Raw genomic sequence first — 16,442 nt, 5'->3', positions numbered from 1 at the left:
CAGGATGCTTGTGCGGTCACAGGGTCTGACCGCGTGATGGGCACGAGTTGCGCACACAGCCATGTGAGGGGCAGAGAGCACAAGCCAGTAAAGGAGACTGGTAGTAAGAAGGTGATGCCAATGGGGCGCAACACGGCTTCGGGACGTTGGTCTGAAGTACTAGAGGGGTCTTTGCCGGCCTTCTCTATGGCGCAGGAATGTGCTGGTCGCAAGTATGGTGGGCACCATGGGGGAAGGGCTCATGACAAGTGGAGTGATGCGATGGATGCGAGAGGTGAGAACGAAGAGCGTGAAATGGACAAGGAGGTAGTGGTGGAACTTGATTATGAGCATGAGTCAGACGAATTGGAAGACAGAAGATTCCCAAAAGCTAGGTGAGCTGGGAGAACGGGAGGGGAAAAAGGTACAAGAGCAGCGCAACCCCCTCTTCACTTTCTGTCTTACAGGAGACCGCAGATAGTGGGATGTATCAGGAGGCGGCACGCAAGCAGAAGCGTGGTCACCAAGTTCCAACGGCATCAAAGGGAACGGAACCCCGTGTTCAAGGTAAGGGAGAATGGTGGTCTGTTTGGGGAGGGGGGGTTAAGGTACAGCTGTGACAAAAATGCACAAGCCTATAGGAGTGGGTGATCACTTAATACATGATGCACCTGGCGCTAGTGCGGCACAGGTTGGAGACGGGAAGCTGATGACAGTGCAGGATCCGACTGTTACTGGTGACGATGGGGGAACTGCGACGGTAGGCAGCAAGGAGGGGAATGACAAGGCTGGTGAAGGGCACAAGAAGCAGCTTACGTACATGGGCCTTGCCATGCCTTTGGGTTTGCATGTTGCTGACAAGACAAAAGCGCAGATTCGGCGCCATAAGTATGTAGGTGGTTTCAAACTGCTTCATAGAGATATACAGGCAAAGGAGGGCTCTAAAGAGGAGGAGTGGGAATTAGCTAGGCGGCCCAGGCTACCGATCACTATGGATAATTGGACATCAGCTTTCTTGATATATGCCAGAATCTATAGCGAGAAATTTCCCGATAGGGACATCGCGCTTTTTTAAATACATGGATATTATATGGAAAGCCCAAATGCATTTTGGGGGTTTCACATGGCTCACTTATGACGAGGAGTTTCAGGCTTGTGTAAGTTTGAATCCTAAAAATCCCTGGGGAGCTGTAGATTCAGAGCTATGGGTGCAGTGGATGGCGTCATCACATTCCGCAGCATCAACACATATTGTTCGCGCGGGTCTGAGCTAGTAAAATGCGACATTAAGGCGGCTTTTTGGCTCCTACCTATCCATCCTGAGAACTTTGCGTAATTGGGAATGCAGCTAGATGGGGCAATTTTTGTGGACAGAGTACTCCTGATGGGCTGCGCCATTTCATGCGCACTTTTTGAGGCCTTTAGTACTTTCCTCCAGTGGGTTTTTGTGAAAGTATGTGGACATCGTGAGGTGACACATTACTTGGGCGATTTCCTCTTTGTGGGTTAGGCTGGCTCCGGCTCATGTAAGAAGGCATTGGCAGGTTTTGAGAGTCTGGCCCGGGAGATGGAAGTTCCATTGTCTTCTGAGATAACAGTTGCGTGCTGACCTTTTTGGGCACTGAACTGGACATAGAAGAATTGGTGGCTCGACTGCTGATTTGGAAAGTGGGCGAGATTTGGGATTTTTTAAGACAGGTCCGGTCCTTGCACAAGATCGATTTGTGCATGGCACAACAGCTTCTGGGTTTCCTCAATTTTGCGTGAAGAGTGGTCAGAGGGGACAGACCTTTTTACAGGCGCTTGGGATTAGCTACGTCAGGTGCCTCCATTCCGCATCATAGGATTCAAGTATCAGTGGGGATGCGAGAATACTTCCGAGTGTGGGAGAGTTTCTTAACACAGTTCAGTCGGGTTTCCATGATCTTTTGGGAGGTAGACACGGTCTAGCAGGTGCAAATCTTTTCGGATGCAGCAGGGGCTTCTGGTTTTGGTCCTTTTTTGGGATGGGCGATGGTGTGCGGAACAGTGGCCGGCACATTGGTTGACACAGGGCAGGAGAATTGCTTTTCTGAAATTCTTTCCTTTGTTGGGGGTCCTGACTGTTTGGGGGGACGAACTTGCCAACAGGATGGTAGTTTTTCATGCGGACAACATGACGGTTGTATAACTGGTGAACAGACAGAGGGCTATAGATCTGAGGGTCTTGCGTTTATTGAGGTGTTTCATGCTCAGATGTTGATCGTTAAATGTCATATTTAAAGCAGTAGACATTCCGGGGGTGAACAATGCTACTGCAGATTCCCTGTCTCGTTCAGAGTGGCACCGTTTTTGCAGCTTGGTGCTTGGATGTGGGGAGGTCCGTAGGTGTAAGAGCAGGCAAAGTATGCCTGAGGGGGAGCTCTTGGGCATATGGCTTAGAAAGTCAAAGACGGATCAGTTGGGACAGGGGAAGTGGGTCTGATTGGAGAAAGGGGGGGATACAGCCGCTTGTCCGGTGGTTGAGTGGATCAGTTTTCAGTCACAAGGGGGTGCAGGTGATGCTGGTGTTTTTAGCCATTCGAGTGGTGAGAAGGTCACAGCTTTTCAGTTGTTGGCCATTTTGCAATTGGCGCTGCGACGAATCGGGAGACAGTCCCAGTGCTATGGGACTCATTCATTAAGAAAAAGGGAAGCTACCATGGCAGCGCAGCTGGGTTGGGACTGGGCCCAGATTAGACAGATTGGTAAGTGGAGGTCTAGATGTTGCGAGCAATATGTGAGGCCTTGACTGGTGGGGGAGGGTGCTGCAGATGAGGGGGAGAGGGTGGGTGGTGTAAGTGGGCAGGCGGATTTTGTAGCCGTTTTAGTGAAGTTTGTTCTAAATATGCCAAGCAGTAGATCTATGGATGTTCGTTGGGACTGCTGAGTAGCCGTCATGAAGTCTTGTTGTGGAAGAAGAGCGGTATGAGGTGGGGTAACCTGCTTCCTTTTCTAACATCAATGATGCCAAATTGGGATTGTGCAGATCTTCTGCTATTGCACCTGGGGGAAAATGACTTGGTGAAACTTTCGGGGCTCACCCTACTGCAACAAATGCAATGGGATTTGGAGTTGCTTTGACAGAAGATGCACCGTACCTGATTAGTTTGGACTGAGTTTGAACCCAGGAGAAAGTGGAGAGGGGCAATGAAGCATGGGGCCATGGAGAGGGCTCATAGGAAGCTCAACAGGGCAATGAGGGTTTTCTGATGGGCCATGGTATTAAGGTGTTGAAGCACTAGGACATTACGGAGGAGGAGGCAGGGCTGTTTAGGATTGATGGTGTGCACCTATCAGAGTTGGGCAATACATATTATCTTACGGAGCTGCAATTAATTGTGGGTGATTTGTGGGTGGAAAAGAGGTGCTCAAGGAGGAGGAGTAAGGTTGCAATGTTGCAGTGGGCTCGCTGGTGGGGCAGCAAAACGCCTAACGGGCTTGTGCTGTGTGGCAGTAGATGGGGGAGGGTGGAGAGTCAGATGTGGGCCTAGCCACCCTTCCAGGAGGGAGAAAGAAGCAGGTGAAGGATGATAGTGTGGGGGATACCCGAAGCAGGCAGGGAATGAAAGGAAAAGGGGGATGTGTGGGTGAAGTGAAGTGTAAGATGAGTGAACAGAGGCAAAGTGAGGGAATGAGTGAAAAGGAGGGCTGGGGAAAATGTTCAAAGGGTGGGGTTTTAAAGTTAGAGTTTGAAGTGGAGTATGTGCAATGTTATGTATAAGATGCAGTCCTGTCCTAAATAAATGGCCTTTTGCATTTTGCCGCCCGCCAAACTTACGCCGCCAATTGGCCACTCCGTGGTCAAAAGACCGCGGGGGCCATTCAAACTTTCCCGCTGGGCCGGCGGGCGCCAGCCAAGGGAGTGCCCGCAGGCCTAGCGGGAAAGGCCCTGCAACACAGAAGCCGGCTCCGAATGGAGCCGGCGGTGTTGCAGGGGTGCGACGGGTGCAGTTGCACCCGTCGCGATTTTCACTGTCTGCTATGCACACAGTGAAAATCATGCTGGGGCCCTGTTAGGGGGCCCCTGCACTGCCCATGCCAGTGGCATGGGCAGTGCAGGGGCCCCCAGGGGCCCCACGACACCAGTTCCCGCCATCCTGTTTCTGGCGGTGAAAACCGCCAGAAACAGGCTGGCGGGAAGGGGGTCGGAATCCCAAGCAGCGCCGCCATGGAGGATTCTCCCAGCCGGGGCTAATCCGGTGGGAAACCGCCGGACCCGGTTTTTCGACCGCGGCTTTACAGCCACGGTCGGAATGGGCACTGAAGCACCGCCAGCCTGTTGGCGGTGCTTCCGTTGCCCGCGGCCCTGGCGGTCTTTGACCGCCAGGGTCGGAATGAGGGCCTATGTCAATTAACGTGTCCCGAAAGGACCGGAATGCATTGCAGCTTAGACCTGGTTCTGTGCGCTTGCCTGTCCATTAACTGAGGCACAGAGATAAAATGTGTAATGTTCTTCCCTGCCCAAATCTACTCTCTCCTCCCATTTCTTACGATGCACCAGACGTTTACCATGTGCGGAGAACAAGTGGTAAATGTGTGTGTTAAATACCATGGATTTAGGCATTATTGGGTCAGCACAGGTATTCCCCATTCTGCGATGTTTAACTCGTGATAGAAGCAAGTGTGTGCGATGATACAAATTCTGCCACTGCATAATCGGGGCCTAAGCATACAGAGCACAGAGTGCAAGACAGATTACATGCCTCCTGCTGCAACACTGAGGCATTACTGTTTGACACCTGTGCACAGAATAGTAATGTGCAAGGCCCGATGAACATGCCCTGCGCGTCGTGTTCATGGGCCCCACGCGCCCGTTTACCATTAACAATGTGTTCCCTCATTAAAGGTTATTGCTTTTCATCGGACTGCATTTGTCTTGTAAGAGAAAGTCTACCGGCGTCGTTAAAAAAGAGGCTTGGGAAATGGTTTGCTCTAAAGAACCTCTTAGGGAAAGCCGCTAATGGCTATGCTAATTGCCACAGAATCACAGTGACAGTTAAACCCAGGAATGATTTGAAAAATCGTATTTTCTTCAAGCGTTATTAGCAGAGTCATTAAGCCCATGATATCACTTTTAATTCAGAAGTTCAATCCTGGGTGGAACAATGTAATTATTTACCACATGGCCTGATATGATGAAATGGATGATAAATGCGTGCCGACAACATTAGAGGGAAATGATGAGAACAACATACATTTACTTTAGAACATTTTATTTACTACATTGAATGGACGTGTACGTGTTCAATACAGAACACAATTAAACTAAAAAAAAACTTTCACAGTGGGTATTTCTAGTTTGCACCAAAGTGCTATTTAGCACAATTCTACATTTAGCTTTGCCTGCCCCTTCCTATCCAGCACACCAGAAATGTAAGGTTACCCCCCCACAATCCACTCCCTGAAAGATATCAAGGCTTCGTTGGTGGACTGCGCACCCTCATTCTGTGTTTCAATTTCAATTGTGTCTTTCTATTGGCTGATGGTGGTAAACTGCAGGTCAGGTTCTTTTGGGGAAAATGCTCCCAAACAGGCATGGAGACCTAAAGATGCAAAAATACAACTGCTTTCAAACTGGAACTTCCACACTCCCCTGAAAACCTCCAAAATAACAAGACTTGTTTTGAAGCAGTGTGAAGGTGTGTAATAATGACAGCGATAGTAAAAAGCACAAATGATACAAAATGGAAGTACATAAATAACTACAATTACCATCATGCGTTGAGATTTGTGTATATAAGGCCTTTATGCCAAGGAATGAAGGACATTATGATAGTAGATTAACTGCAGATTATATAAATACATGGACAACAATGCCCACTGAGATTAGAACGAGAAAAAGTGCTATTAAAGCCAAGACATTCACCTCAAACTCATTATCGCTGGTAGCTCACATTATATGTTTTAAACCTCAATATGCTATCATTAAATCTGTAGAGAGAAGAGCATTTTGAGGAAGCCTATTTCATAAACAGTTTTTTTTTCTTGTCTCTGGTTTCCCCTTTCTCTGTCCTGGGCACATTTTCCATTTCTTCTTTCTCCTCATAGTATCTTAATTTCTGCTGCTGCAAAAATCGAACACTCGAAAGGAATTCAAGAAATGTTCTTATAATCATTATCATCATATTTGTTATGTGGCTTGTGCTCCTGAACATGGAGAGAGGTGGAAACATACAGGTCAAATGGAGAAAGTAGCAAATATGAAATATTCAGATGGAAGCCTAAGATAATTGTCTGAAAGAGATAGAAAAGAGGAAACACCAAGGACATACGAGAATGGTGTTCCTAAATGTACAAGGATAAAAGCAGGAAAGAATATAAAACCAAAGTTATCTTATTTATTTGAAATGATTACGTCCAGGATGCATTACCTCGGATTTTGTACTACACAATTTTTAATTCATTTTGTTTTTTTACTTTGAATTGCCTCCCGCTAATTTCTATTATCCTTAACACTTTAAAATTATCGTCTTTTTTTTTTTTCCCCCTCTTTTATTCCGTATGTCATGTGCAGCACACATTTCAATATGCTTGACAATGTTACATGCCTCAATAGCCTCCATGCAAGTTAACACAGTCTTTGGTTTAACACTGAACGGTTTTGAGTGTATGACACAAGTTCCTAAAACTCAAGTTATCAATAACATGGGCACTTTAATTTCATTTTGTTAACAGAAACGGTATGTGCTAAAGCATTACATATTGTTGTTGCTTAGTTGTAAACGCGAGGAACGGGGATTACATTCTCAACAGCATTTCATCTTTGCTAGAAGTTTTCTTATAAATTAACCATGTATTAGGTTTGCGCTGGTGCAAGTAAAAATATGTAACACAATCACTTCTGTGTGCTTCCTAACACTGGCAGGAGCATTGGCTTCCCTCCAGTTTGACACTGCAGGATCTGAGAGATCTGAGTGCGAGGAACTCCTACTTGCTACAATTAATGCATGAAAAGGTTACAAAAGAACCTCCTGCGATTGCGAGGATCAAGCAGAATGGTCACGTGCTGGGAAGCGGTGGGCTCAGGGGGTGGCAGGTGGTCTGGGGGAGGGCAGCGGACTAGGGGAAATAAAATAATAATTTTAAAAAAGGACCTGTTCCTGCTGCCGTAGGCCACCTTGCTCCTCTTCTGATGACGTTGGTGTCCCAGCAGTCATTGGGACACCAGCACAGGCTCCCCCACGCAATCCTGGTGCTGCTCTCATGCTATACCTAGCAGGATTGGTCTGAGCAGCTTGGTATGCACTCAGACAGTGCACTGGAGTCTGTGTAGTTTCTCAAAACTGACTGTGCAACACACTGGGGTTGGAGAAACCTAAGTGCGCATATCAGTTTGGCCAGTCTAAGACGGTTGGCCAAACTGACATGCACACTTTGGGCCTGATTATGCATTTGGCGGTCAGAAAAACCGACCCCCAGACCTGTGGTGAGGAGACCTCTGCAGAGCAGGTGATCTTCTCACAGACCCCATTGCAAGTTTTCCACTAGGCTGACCGACAGAAACCTTGCAGCCCAGTCGGAAAAATGCAGCAGCATTCAATTCAACTCCACTTGGAGCCCAGTCCAGTGCCATCACACAGGGGACCCCCCCTAGCACCCTCGGAATGCTCACTGTCATCACAGCAGACAGTGAGCATTTCAACTGTGCTGGAAAGGGGGGGTCACAGCAGGGCTCCCCAATGGCCCTCTGCACTTGTTCTCCACCAGCCTTTTCATGGTGGTAGAACCGCCATGAAAAGGCTGACGGAGAACATGGCTGTAATCAGCACAAAGGTGCTGACTTCAGTCACACTGTGGCTGATTACAACCATGACCGCCATCATCCCGTCAGGATCAGAGATCCTGGTGGAGACAGCAGTCTTTTAGCACCACAGACCGCCAATCTTGTAATATGGTGGTTGGACTGTCTGGAGCCATAAAGTTATTTAACCATTAGGTAATCTTATGGGAAAGAAACAGACAGTGCATATGGGTACATAGGAATGAACTACAGGACTGTTCTTCGGACTTGAAGTAAGAATGGGGGAAGGTCTAAGGCCACACCAACAGTTTGGGTTGGGGGTAATGGGGCGTCCAGGTGAAGAGGTGAGTTACATCATCAGGTGTCCATTTCACTACAATGGAGAATGGTCTGGTCAGAAGGAGGCTGCAAGCAGGGACTGGAGGAGGGCAGCAGACCAGGGGAATCCACATGGGGGCTCAAGCCTTGAGATCCTCAGGCATGTAGGGACACCATTGGCACACTTGACTTTGGGCTGTGGGACTTGGGTACAGTGGTGTCTTTTAGCACTGGGTTGTGGTGCAGGGGATACTCGCCGTTGAAGGGGCCTGCAGAAAGAGGTTGCAGACTGCGTCAGGAAGTCCACTGTTGGCAAACCCAACGTGGGTTTGGCTCTAGAGGGCCTGGGACCACATTGGCATCATTGGACCACTTCAACTCAGGACAGGGGGCATGGATGCAGTGCTGCTGTTCGGTGTTGGTTTTTGGCTGTCGGGAGTCATCATGAACTTTTTTGGTGCATGGAAGCAGCTCCACTACTCCAAGGGAGATCTTGGCTGTGTCTCCATGAGCTGGCAGTTCTCCCAGGCTTTTGAAGGCAGAACAGCTGCAGGATGAGTTGTCTTTGGTTCAATTGTCGAGGACAGCAGGCAGACCAGGGGGGTTGGGGGCCTAGTCAGTTGCTGCTCCTCAGTTCTTGCTTTTGGCAGCTCTTCGGGTCCTTCTTCTTCTATAGTCCAGCTAATCTGAAGTCCTAGTATCAGGTGGTCACATAAATACTCAGGGGGTCATTACGACTCTGGCGGTCAAAGACCGCCAGGGCAGCGAATGACGGAAGCACCGCCAACAGGCTGGTGGTGCTTCCCTGCCCATTCTGACCGCCGTGGTCAGAAAACCGGGTCCGGCGGTTTCCCGCCGAATTTCCCCCGGCTGAGCGAATCCGCCATGGCGGCGCTGCAAGCAGCGCCGCCATGGGGATTCTGACCCCCTTACCGCCAGCCTGTTTCTGGCGGTTTACACCGCCAGGAAGAGGCTGGCGGTAACGGGTGTCTAGGGGCCCCCTAACAGGGCCCCAGCCTGCTTTTCACTGTCTGCCTAGCAGACAGTGAAAAGCGCGACGGGTGCAGCTGCACCTGTCACACACCTGCAACACCATTCGGCCATTCGGAGCCGGCTTCAGTGTTGCAGGCCCCCTTCCCGCTGGGCCGGCGGGCACTAACATTGTTAGCGCCCGCCGGCCCAGCGGGAAGGTTGGAATGGCTGCAGCGGTCTTTTGACCGCGGAGCGGCCAAATGGCGGTGCCCGCCTCCCGCCGGGGTGAGAATGACCCCCACAGTGTTTAGGGGAGGCTACTTACCGCTAGGTTCACTGTATCCCCTAGATGACCAGTTCCTTTGGGAAGTGGGCATCACCCTGTCCTAGAATTCCAAATTCCACCACACAAGATAGTGGAATGGCTAATTTTGTGTTCACTTCTGGCTGGTCACACTTGCTGTGTGTCCAGCCTGGCAGTGCCACACGCCTCCTGCATAGCTAATGTTCCCACCTGTCCAGGCGCTAGATGGGCCCTGGCCAGGGTGGTTGGCATCTCCTCACTTCTGAGGGAAGCCATATCTGCATACCAAAAATGGTGGGCTCTTTAAACCTCCTTACCTTGGAATAAACATTTTCAGGTCATCCTGTTGGGTGGGGTGTGTAACATCCCTGCCAGAGTCAGCTTTGTTCCTGACTGCCAGAGAGCAGAGGCTCTCACCCTTAGGAGTCAGAAACCTGCCAGTTGGTGGTAGGCTGGTGGAAACCAGTCAGTCAGCACATCTGTAATTTGTATGTTTTCTGAGGGCTCCTCTAAGGTGCCCTCTGAGTGCATGTATTAATAAATACATCACCAGAATAAGTGGGGACTGATTAATATGAGATGTTTGATACCAAACATCCCTAGTTTCAGTGACGACACAATGTAGCTGGAGAGCTTGTATTGACCAGTGTCCAGCACATGTACTTAAAATGGCTCCCTGAACACTTATTACATCTAAGAATTGACAAAGACATAGCAGGGCCATATCTGCTCTTGCAGATATGTCCACACATGTAATATAGTGCACCCTGCCTTAGGGCTGTAAGGCCTGCAGTAGGGGTGACTTACAAATATTACATGCAGTGTTAGGGTACATGGCACACAAATGTGTTATGTGTTTTCACTTTTTAGAACACCTTGTCGCTCAGCCAGCAGTGGCAGTCTGTATGAGTTTGGTGCTGTGTCCCCTAGAGTGTCACAAGTTATACTACATCTCTTAAGTACTCTCTTTAGTACCTATGCCCAAAATACCAGAAGCACCACTTGCTAAGGACTTACAGATGTGCGAAAGGCCTAGCCACCTGGGGATCAAGTGACCAGCAGTCTTGCTTTTAGGGAAGGGGCACTGGCACTGGGGACCTGGTTAGCTGGAACCCAGTGCACTTCAGACAAAGTTGCATCAGAAACCAGGCAAAAAGTAGGGGGACTACTGAAACCAAAACCCAGTTTCCTTAACTAATAACCCCACTCCATAAGAGCAAAACTTTGAGGGACAAGTGAAAGACACTTGCAAGTTTTAATTTTCTTCATGAATGTCATACCTTCCTCACAGAGCTCGGGAAATTCACTGGGTGAGACCCCAGAGATTTTCGGGTAACAAACGTGGCACCAAATGTGGAGTCTTGCTCCCACTGGAACTGGCAATAATTTAAGTTACACACAAACTAAGTGAAAAATATCCAGAGGTATTTCAAAATCCTTCTCAGGCTTAGGAAAGGTTTCTCCTTTTCAAATTGAGGTTTGTTCTGTGCTTTGCACATAGAAGGAATTGCTCCCACATTATTAGTATACCTTTCTGGGTCTTTGTATGCAATGGCTGTAGACGTGGAAATAGTGGTTATACCAGAGAATTGCTCTGGAAAGGGCTTCTCAATAATATTAGTGAAATCATGCTCAAAGTAGGAGTAGACCCTCTTGGTATGACTGAGATGTTTTACTCCTAGATTGAGATTGAAGTTTTGAACATAGGATGGCTAATTTTCCAATAATTCCTCATTGTGATATCAACAGTTTAGATACATTTACATGCCCTTAGCATACACTGAACATGTGACCTTATTTCAGGGCTGATTACCAGATATAACACAGACAGTCATTTAACTCTCTTAATCTTACCTGGAAAAACATGGCCAGCTGTGTCTACATACAACCCTCATTTGGCAATAGGCCAATTGGACATAGATACAACCAGAGAAATTGCTGTACATTACATTCTTAGACAAAATCAAGTAGTGCACAGAATGTCACTTGCAGTTGAACCAGGTATTAAATTAATAGGTAATACTGATACCGCAGCAAACATTATTATTGGTAATATAATGTGCTATGCAGCTCTTATGTCCATGCACCAACAGTACGCAGCTACTTCATAACATCAGAAAGAACCAGAGTTACCTGCAGCTATCTATCATATTTTGTCTCTATGAGATGAGACACTAAGAATTAAGGGGCTGATTCAGATATTGGTGGATGAGTTACTCTGTTACAACAGTGACGGAGATCCCATCCGCCAAAATCTAAATCCCATAGAAAATAATGGGATTTAGACTTTGGCGGATGGGATATCGGTCACAGTTGTGACAGATCAACCCATCCGTCAATATCTAGGACAGGCATTAAGTCATTGAAGCACTAAAACTGGTAGATGATCAATTTGTGAACGTTCACACTTGGGAATCTTTTGCGCTCATATAATAGATATCTTCTTAAAACATCATTTAAACAATATTGGGTATTACTATTAATTACTGTGGTAAAGTGACTTTAAAGCTGGTAGTTTATAATTATTTTCCTATTACCTACTTGGTAAAACATAACCAATCGTGGCTTCATAAAAGGTACCTAGGTTGATTAATCCCACTTATATATTCAGCTAATTAAACCTGTTCCTGGGTGAAATTGTATTTTTCATGTTGAAGTTATGAAAAATGTATTAACATTTTCAAAATTTTGCATTACTTCATTTTGAGTAACCTTTTTTACCTGAGTGCACATCTACAATATAAAATTGTCTTGCACACCACTGGGAGAATAGTTTGCACTCAAAATGTATCACCAAGAGCTATATTCTGCTCAAACCAGTTTCTGGCTAGTATCTCATGAGACTTTGTATGCGAGGTGCATCCTTGGGCAGAAAAAGCAATGGAGACAGTGGAAAACTACATTTAACTACAAAAGTACAACTTAACAAAATCTTCTTAGAAGTTCTTAATATTTCACAAAAATTTTGCAATTTTTAAGATTACTAATTTAAAACTTACATCTGAAAATTAAGTAAATTCTACAGAAAATAAACAGGACACACTGAACTTTACTGGGAGTTCCTTGAAAAACCCAAGGTGAATTTCATAAAAATGCAGTTTCAATATTATTTAAGAGAAGAGGAACAGCTCTAGAGAGATACTGACCCTCTGAAAAGCATTACTCTCAATTTTGAAGGTAAATAGGACAAGAGCTCCGATCCACACAAGATTGTATCCTTCGTCTTGTGGACCTGAAAATGGACAAGCTTATCAATTAGGGAGAGGAAACTGGAAAGGGTTGGGAGAAAAGCAGCACTTCCAAAAGAAACTAGTCATAACCAAGAGACAGATTGCCTCACAGAGGGAAGGTCCTACTTAAAAGCATAAAGTGTGCAGCAGCGTTCCTTGATGGTCCAGTGGAAATCACAAGTGCTCACCTAGATACCCCGAGCCTTTTAAAGATGGTGGGACTAATGACTTAATTCAAGTAGGAACTTCAGATGGGTTTTATATTGACCCAGATTTAATTTATAAATCTCTTATTTTAATTGAATTGGATGTTGAGCAGACTTTACTAATGTTTTTGGGCCCAGCTGGTAGATTTCTATGGTATAATACTAGATGGAGAAGATTTGATCCCTCGGATTGTATATGGTTCTTTGCTTACAGAAGAAGTTATAATTGAAGCCTTATCTTCCCTAGTACCCCAGTCACTTAAGGACCATTATGCCACCAAACACAGGTTGCATATGGCTCCAGCAGTATATAACAAGCAATGGCCTATTGATCCCGTTTTGCATTGCTTGTTCGCTGTTGGTATTGGTTTTGCTAATGAATGTAGAATTGTGACACAAGCATTGTCAGATAATATCAGTCTGTAGCCATCTTCGAATGTTATTTTGTATAGTTTTAAAAATGCCCACCTAGATGTAATGCGACGGTCAGCATACAATAATATAAAAATAATTATACAAAAAATATTATTATACCATTTCCAGATAACTGTCATGTAGTTTTTGGAATATGATCTAACCATTCAGCTAGTATAACATAGCAACTTTGTTTCGACCAGTTCATTGGCAGTATGGATGCTATTGAATCAAAATCTACAGATGTAGTGCCCAATGTTCTGTCAATGGACTGATTGTATATGCATGCATACTACTGGCCAGAAGGATTTTTAAATGAACCCGCCAGATTGAAGTTTCCTAACTTGTTATCATTTATTACAATAGAATTGGATACAACAATTGGTAATTCACAAATAAAAACACAAGTTTGCTGTGCCTTTATTGAAGACTATGGCAGTCATTACAAAATTGGCGGTAAAAGCTGCTTACCGCCGTGCAGAGGACCGCCAACACACCGCCGCAGCCGCAGAATTCCACCACAGCTATTATGACCCACAGCACGGAATCCGCCAATATTCAGACACCCACACAAGTCCACCACAACAAAGGTTAGTGATAAACTGGCGAAAACAAATCCTCCACCGTCACGCCAACCGAAATACGCCCACACTATCACAACACACGAATCCACGTGGCAGTCTTTCAACCACTGTATTCCAATGGCGCTACACACTGCCGCGCTCAAAATACACACACACATACAAAACACAGCCACATTGGACAATTCGAAATACACACACCTGATACACATACACACACCACTCCCACACACTCAATACATTATAAAACACACACACACATCACCCACAAACCCCTACGACCACAATTACTAAGAGAAGGCCAGAGAGACACACCACCATCAACAATACTAGCATCCACAGACACACAACACCATCACCCACATAACTTCCACACACCTCACACAACACACCACTACATATCAGCACACTTATCACCCCACACACCACCCCACACATCACCCGCACCACCCCATGGCACGGCAAAGACACCCCAGGTTCTTGGAGAAGGACTTCAGGGTCATGGTGGAGGAAATCGTCCGGGTAGAGCCACAGCTATTCGGATCACAGGTGCAGCACACCTCCATTGCTAGGAAGATGGAGCTATGGCGAAGAATAGTGGACAGGGTCAACACAGTGGGACAGCACCCAAGAAATCGGGATGACATCAGGAAGAGGTGGAATGACCTATGGGGGAAGGTGCGTTCTGTGGTCTCAAGATACCACCTTGCAGTTCAGCGGGCTGGCGGCGGACCCCCACCTCCTCCCCCACAACTAACAACATGGGAGGAGCAGGTCTTGGCAATTCTGCATCCTGAGGGCCTCGCAGGAGTAGGTGGAGGAATGGACTCTGGTAAGTCAAATCTTAACTATTACATCCCCCACCCTACCTGCATCCCATCACATATCCCCACCCTCACCCGCATCACTCCAACTCCTCACAAATGTCCCAACATCACAAACCACACATCCTAACACCAAACCCTGCATGCAACAACAATGCATAGACACCCATCAGCAAAGCATGTCCACTGCACATACCCATACACCCCCCTAAACCATCATCACACAAGGTCCCACACAGGAATGCAAGCACTGGGGTACACGGTCACCCACCCATTGCACACCATGCCACACACAGATGTAATAAACATCCTTTTATACCCCTGCAAGACCCCTACCCAACGTCACCGGACAGGAGGGTCCACACATGTCTACACCACCAACAGAAGAGGCCCACAGTGATGACAGTACCTCTGACCAGCCCGGCCCATCGGGGACCTCAGGACAGTCGGTACCCCTGACACAGTCACAGGCCAATACAGAGCTTCCCCCCTCTGGAAACACCAGCACAGCACCCACCCATTGGGCCAAACCTCCGTCCCCAGGACACGTCAATCAGCAGTGTGTCCACCACTACAGGGAACCCAGGCTAACCCACCACCCCAACAACAACAGGGACCTGGGGGCAGTGGCAGTGGGCACACGGTCCAGGGGACGTAAGCCCAGGAACACACGGGAACTGGGAGGGCTTCTGTGTGACGGGGGGACAGGCCAAGGGAACCCACTCTCCACGAGGTCCTCTCCAACATCATGGGAGCCTACCACCACTCCCAGGAGACGATGGCAACGGTACTGGCCAAGTTTCAGGAGACCCAGCGCCTGCAGGAGGAACAGTATTTGGGCTTCAGGCAGGAACTCAGGGCCATCAATTCCACACTGGGCACCATAGTAGGGGTGCTGAAGGAAGTACTCAACACCAGGAGGACGCTGTGGCACTACAAGGGGCCCCTGACACTAGACTGGACGATGAACTGCCCACCACCTCCACTGGCGCTAGTGGACAGAAGGCACTGCCACAGGACCACCACACCAGCACCCCACCCCCTGCAGAGGGAGAACCACCTCGCAAACGGTCCCTGAGATCCAGGCCAAAGACAGAGAACGATGCCAAGACCCCCGCCAAGAAATGAGACCACCCTGAATGTCATCCTTCTATCCCACTTCGTCACCCTGTGCATCCTCAAACTGCCCCAGCTCCACTTCGTAAGCCCCTTTGGAAATGCACCTGTGAGACTAATAGACTGGACTCTGCCATGGACATTCCTCTGCCATCACCCCTCACCATTTTGCTACTCCCTCCAATATTGATCACTAAAATAAACACCCTTAAAGCACAAAACAATCTGGAGTCAGTCTGTGATTTCTGAATAGTGTATTAGCAATTACAGTGTCAAAAAGCTCTTTCATTTGTAATGTCAACATACCTATGTCACACAGCTGTAGTCCATGATGAATCAAAGCAGAAGTCACAATGTGTGACACACATCTGTGAATTCGTAAGGGAAAGTGACAACTCAGTGACCATACACTGGGTGAAAACAACAGACAGTAGAGAGGTAGTATTGTTAAAGTACATGTAGTAGGCAGGTTTGTATTCTTACCTGTGTCTCACTGGAAATATTGCTGGATCACTGAGTCGCGGTTGTCCATATCTTCTTCTTCTGCTTCCTCGTCTTCAATGTCTACAGGCTCCACAGCTGCAACAACACCGCCATCTGGACCATCCTCCTGCAGAAAAGGCAACTGACGTCGCAAAGCTAAGTTGTGAAGCATACAGCAGGCCACGATGATCTGGCACACCTTCTTCGGTGAGTAGAATAAGGATCCACCTGTCATATGGAGGCACCTGAACCT

This window comes from Pleurodeles waltl, chromosome 7 (genome assembly GCF_031143425.1).
Source record: "Pleurodeles waltl isolate 20211129_DDA chromosome 7, aPleWal1.hap1.20221129, whole genome shotgun sequence".
Lineage (NCBI taxonomy): Eukaryota > Metazoa > Chordata > Amphibia > Caudata > Salamandridae > Pleurodeles > Pleurodeles waltl.
Note: the sequence above shows the minus strand (reverse complement) of the source record.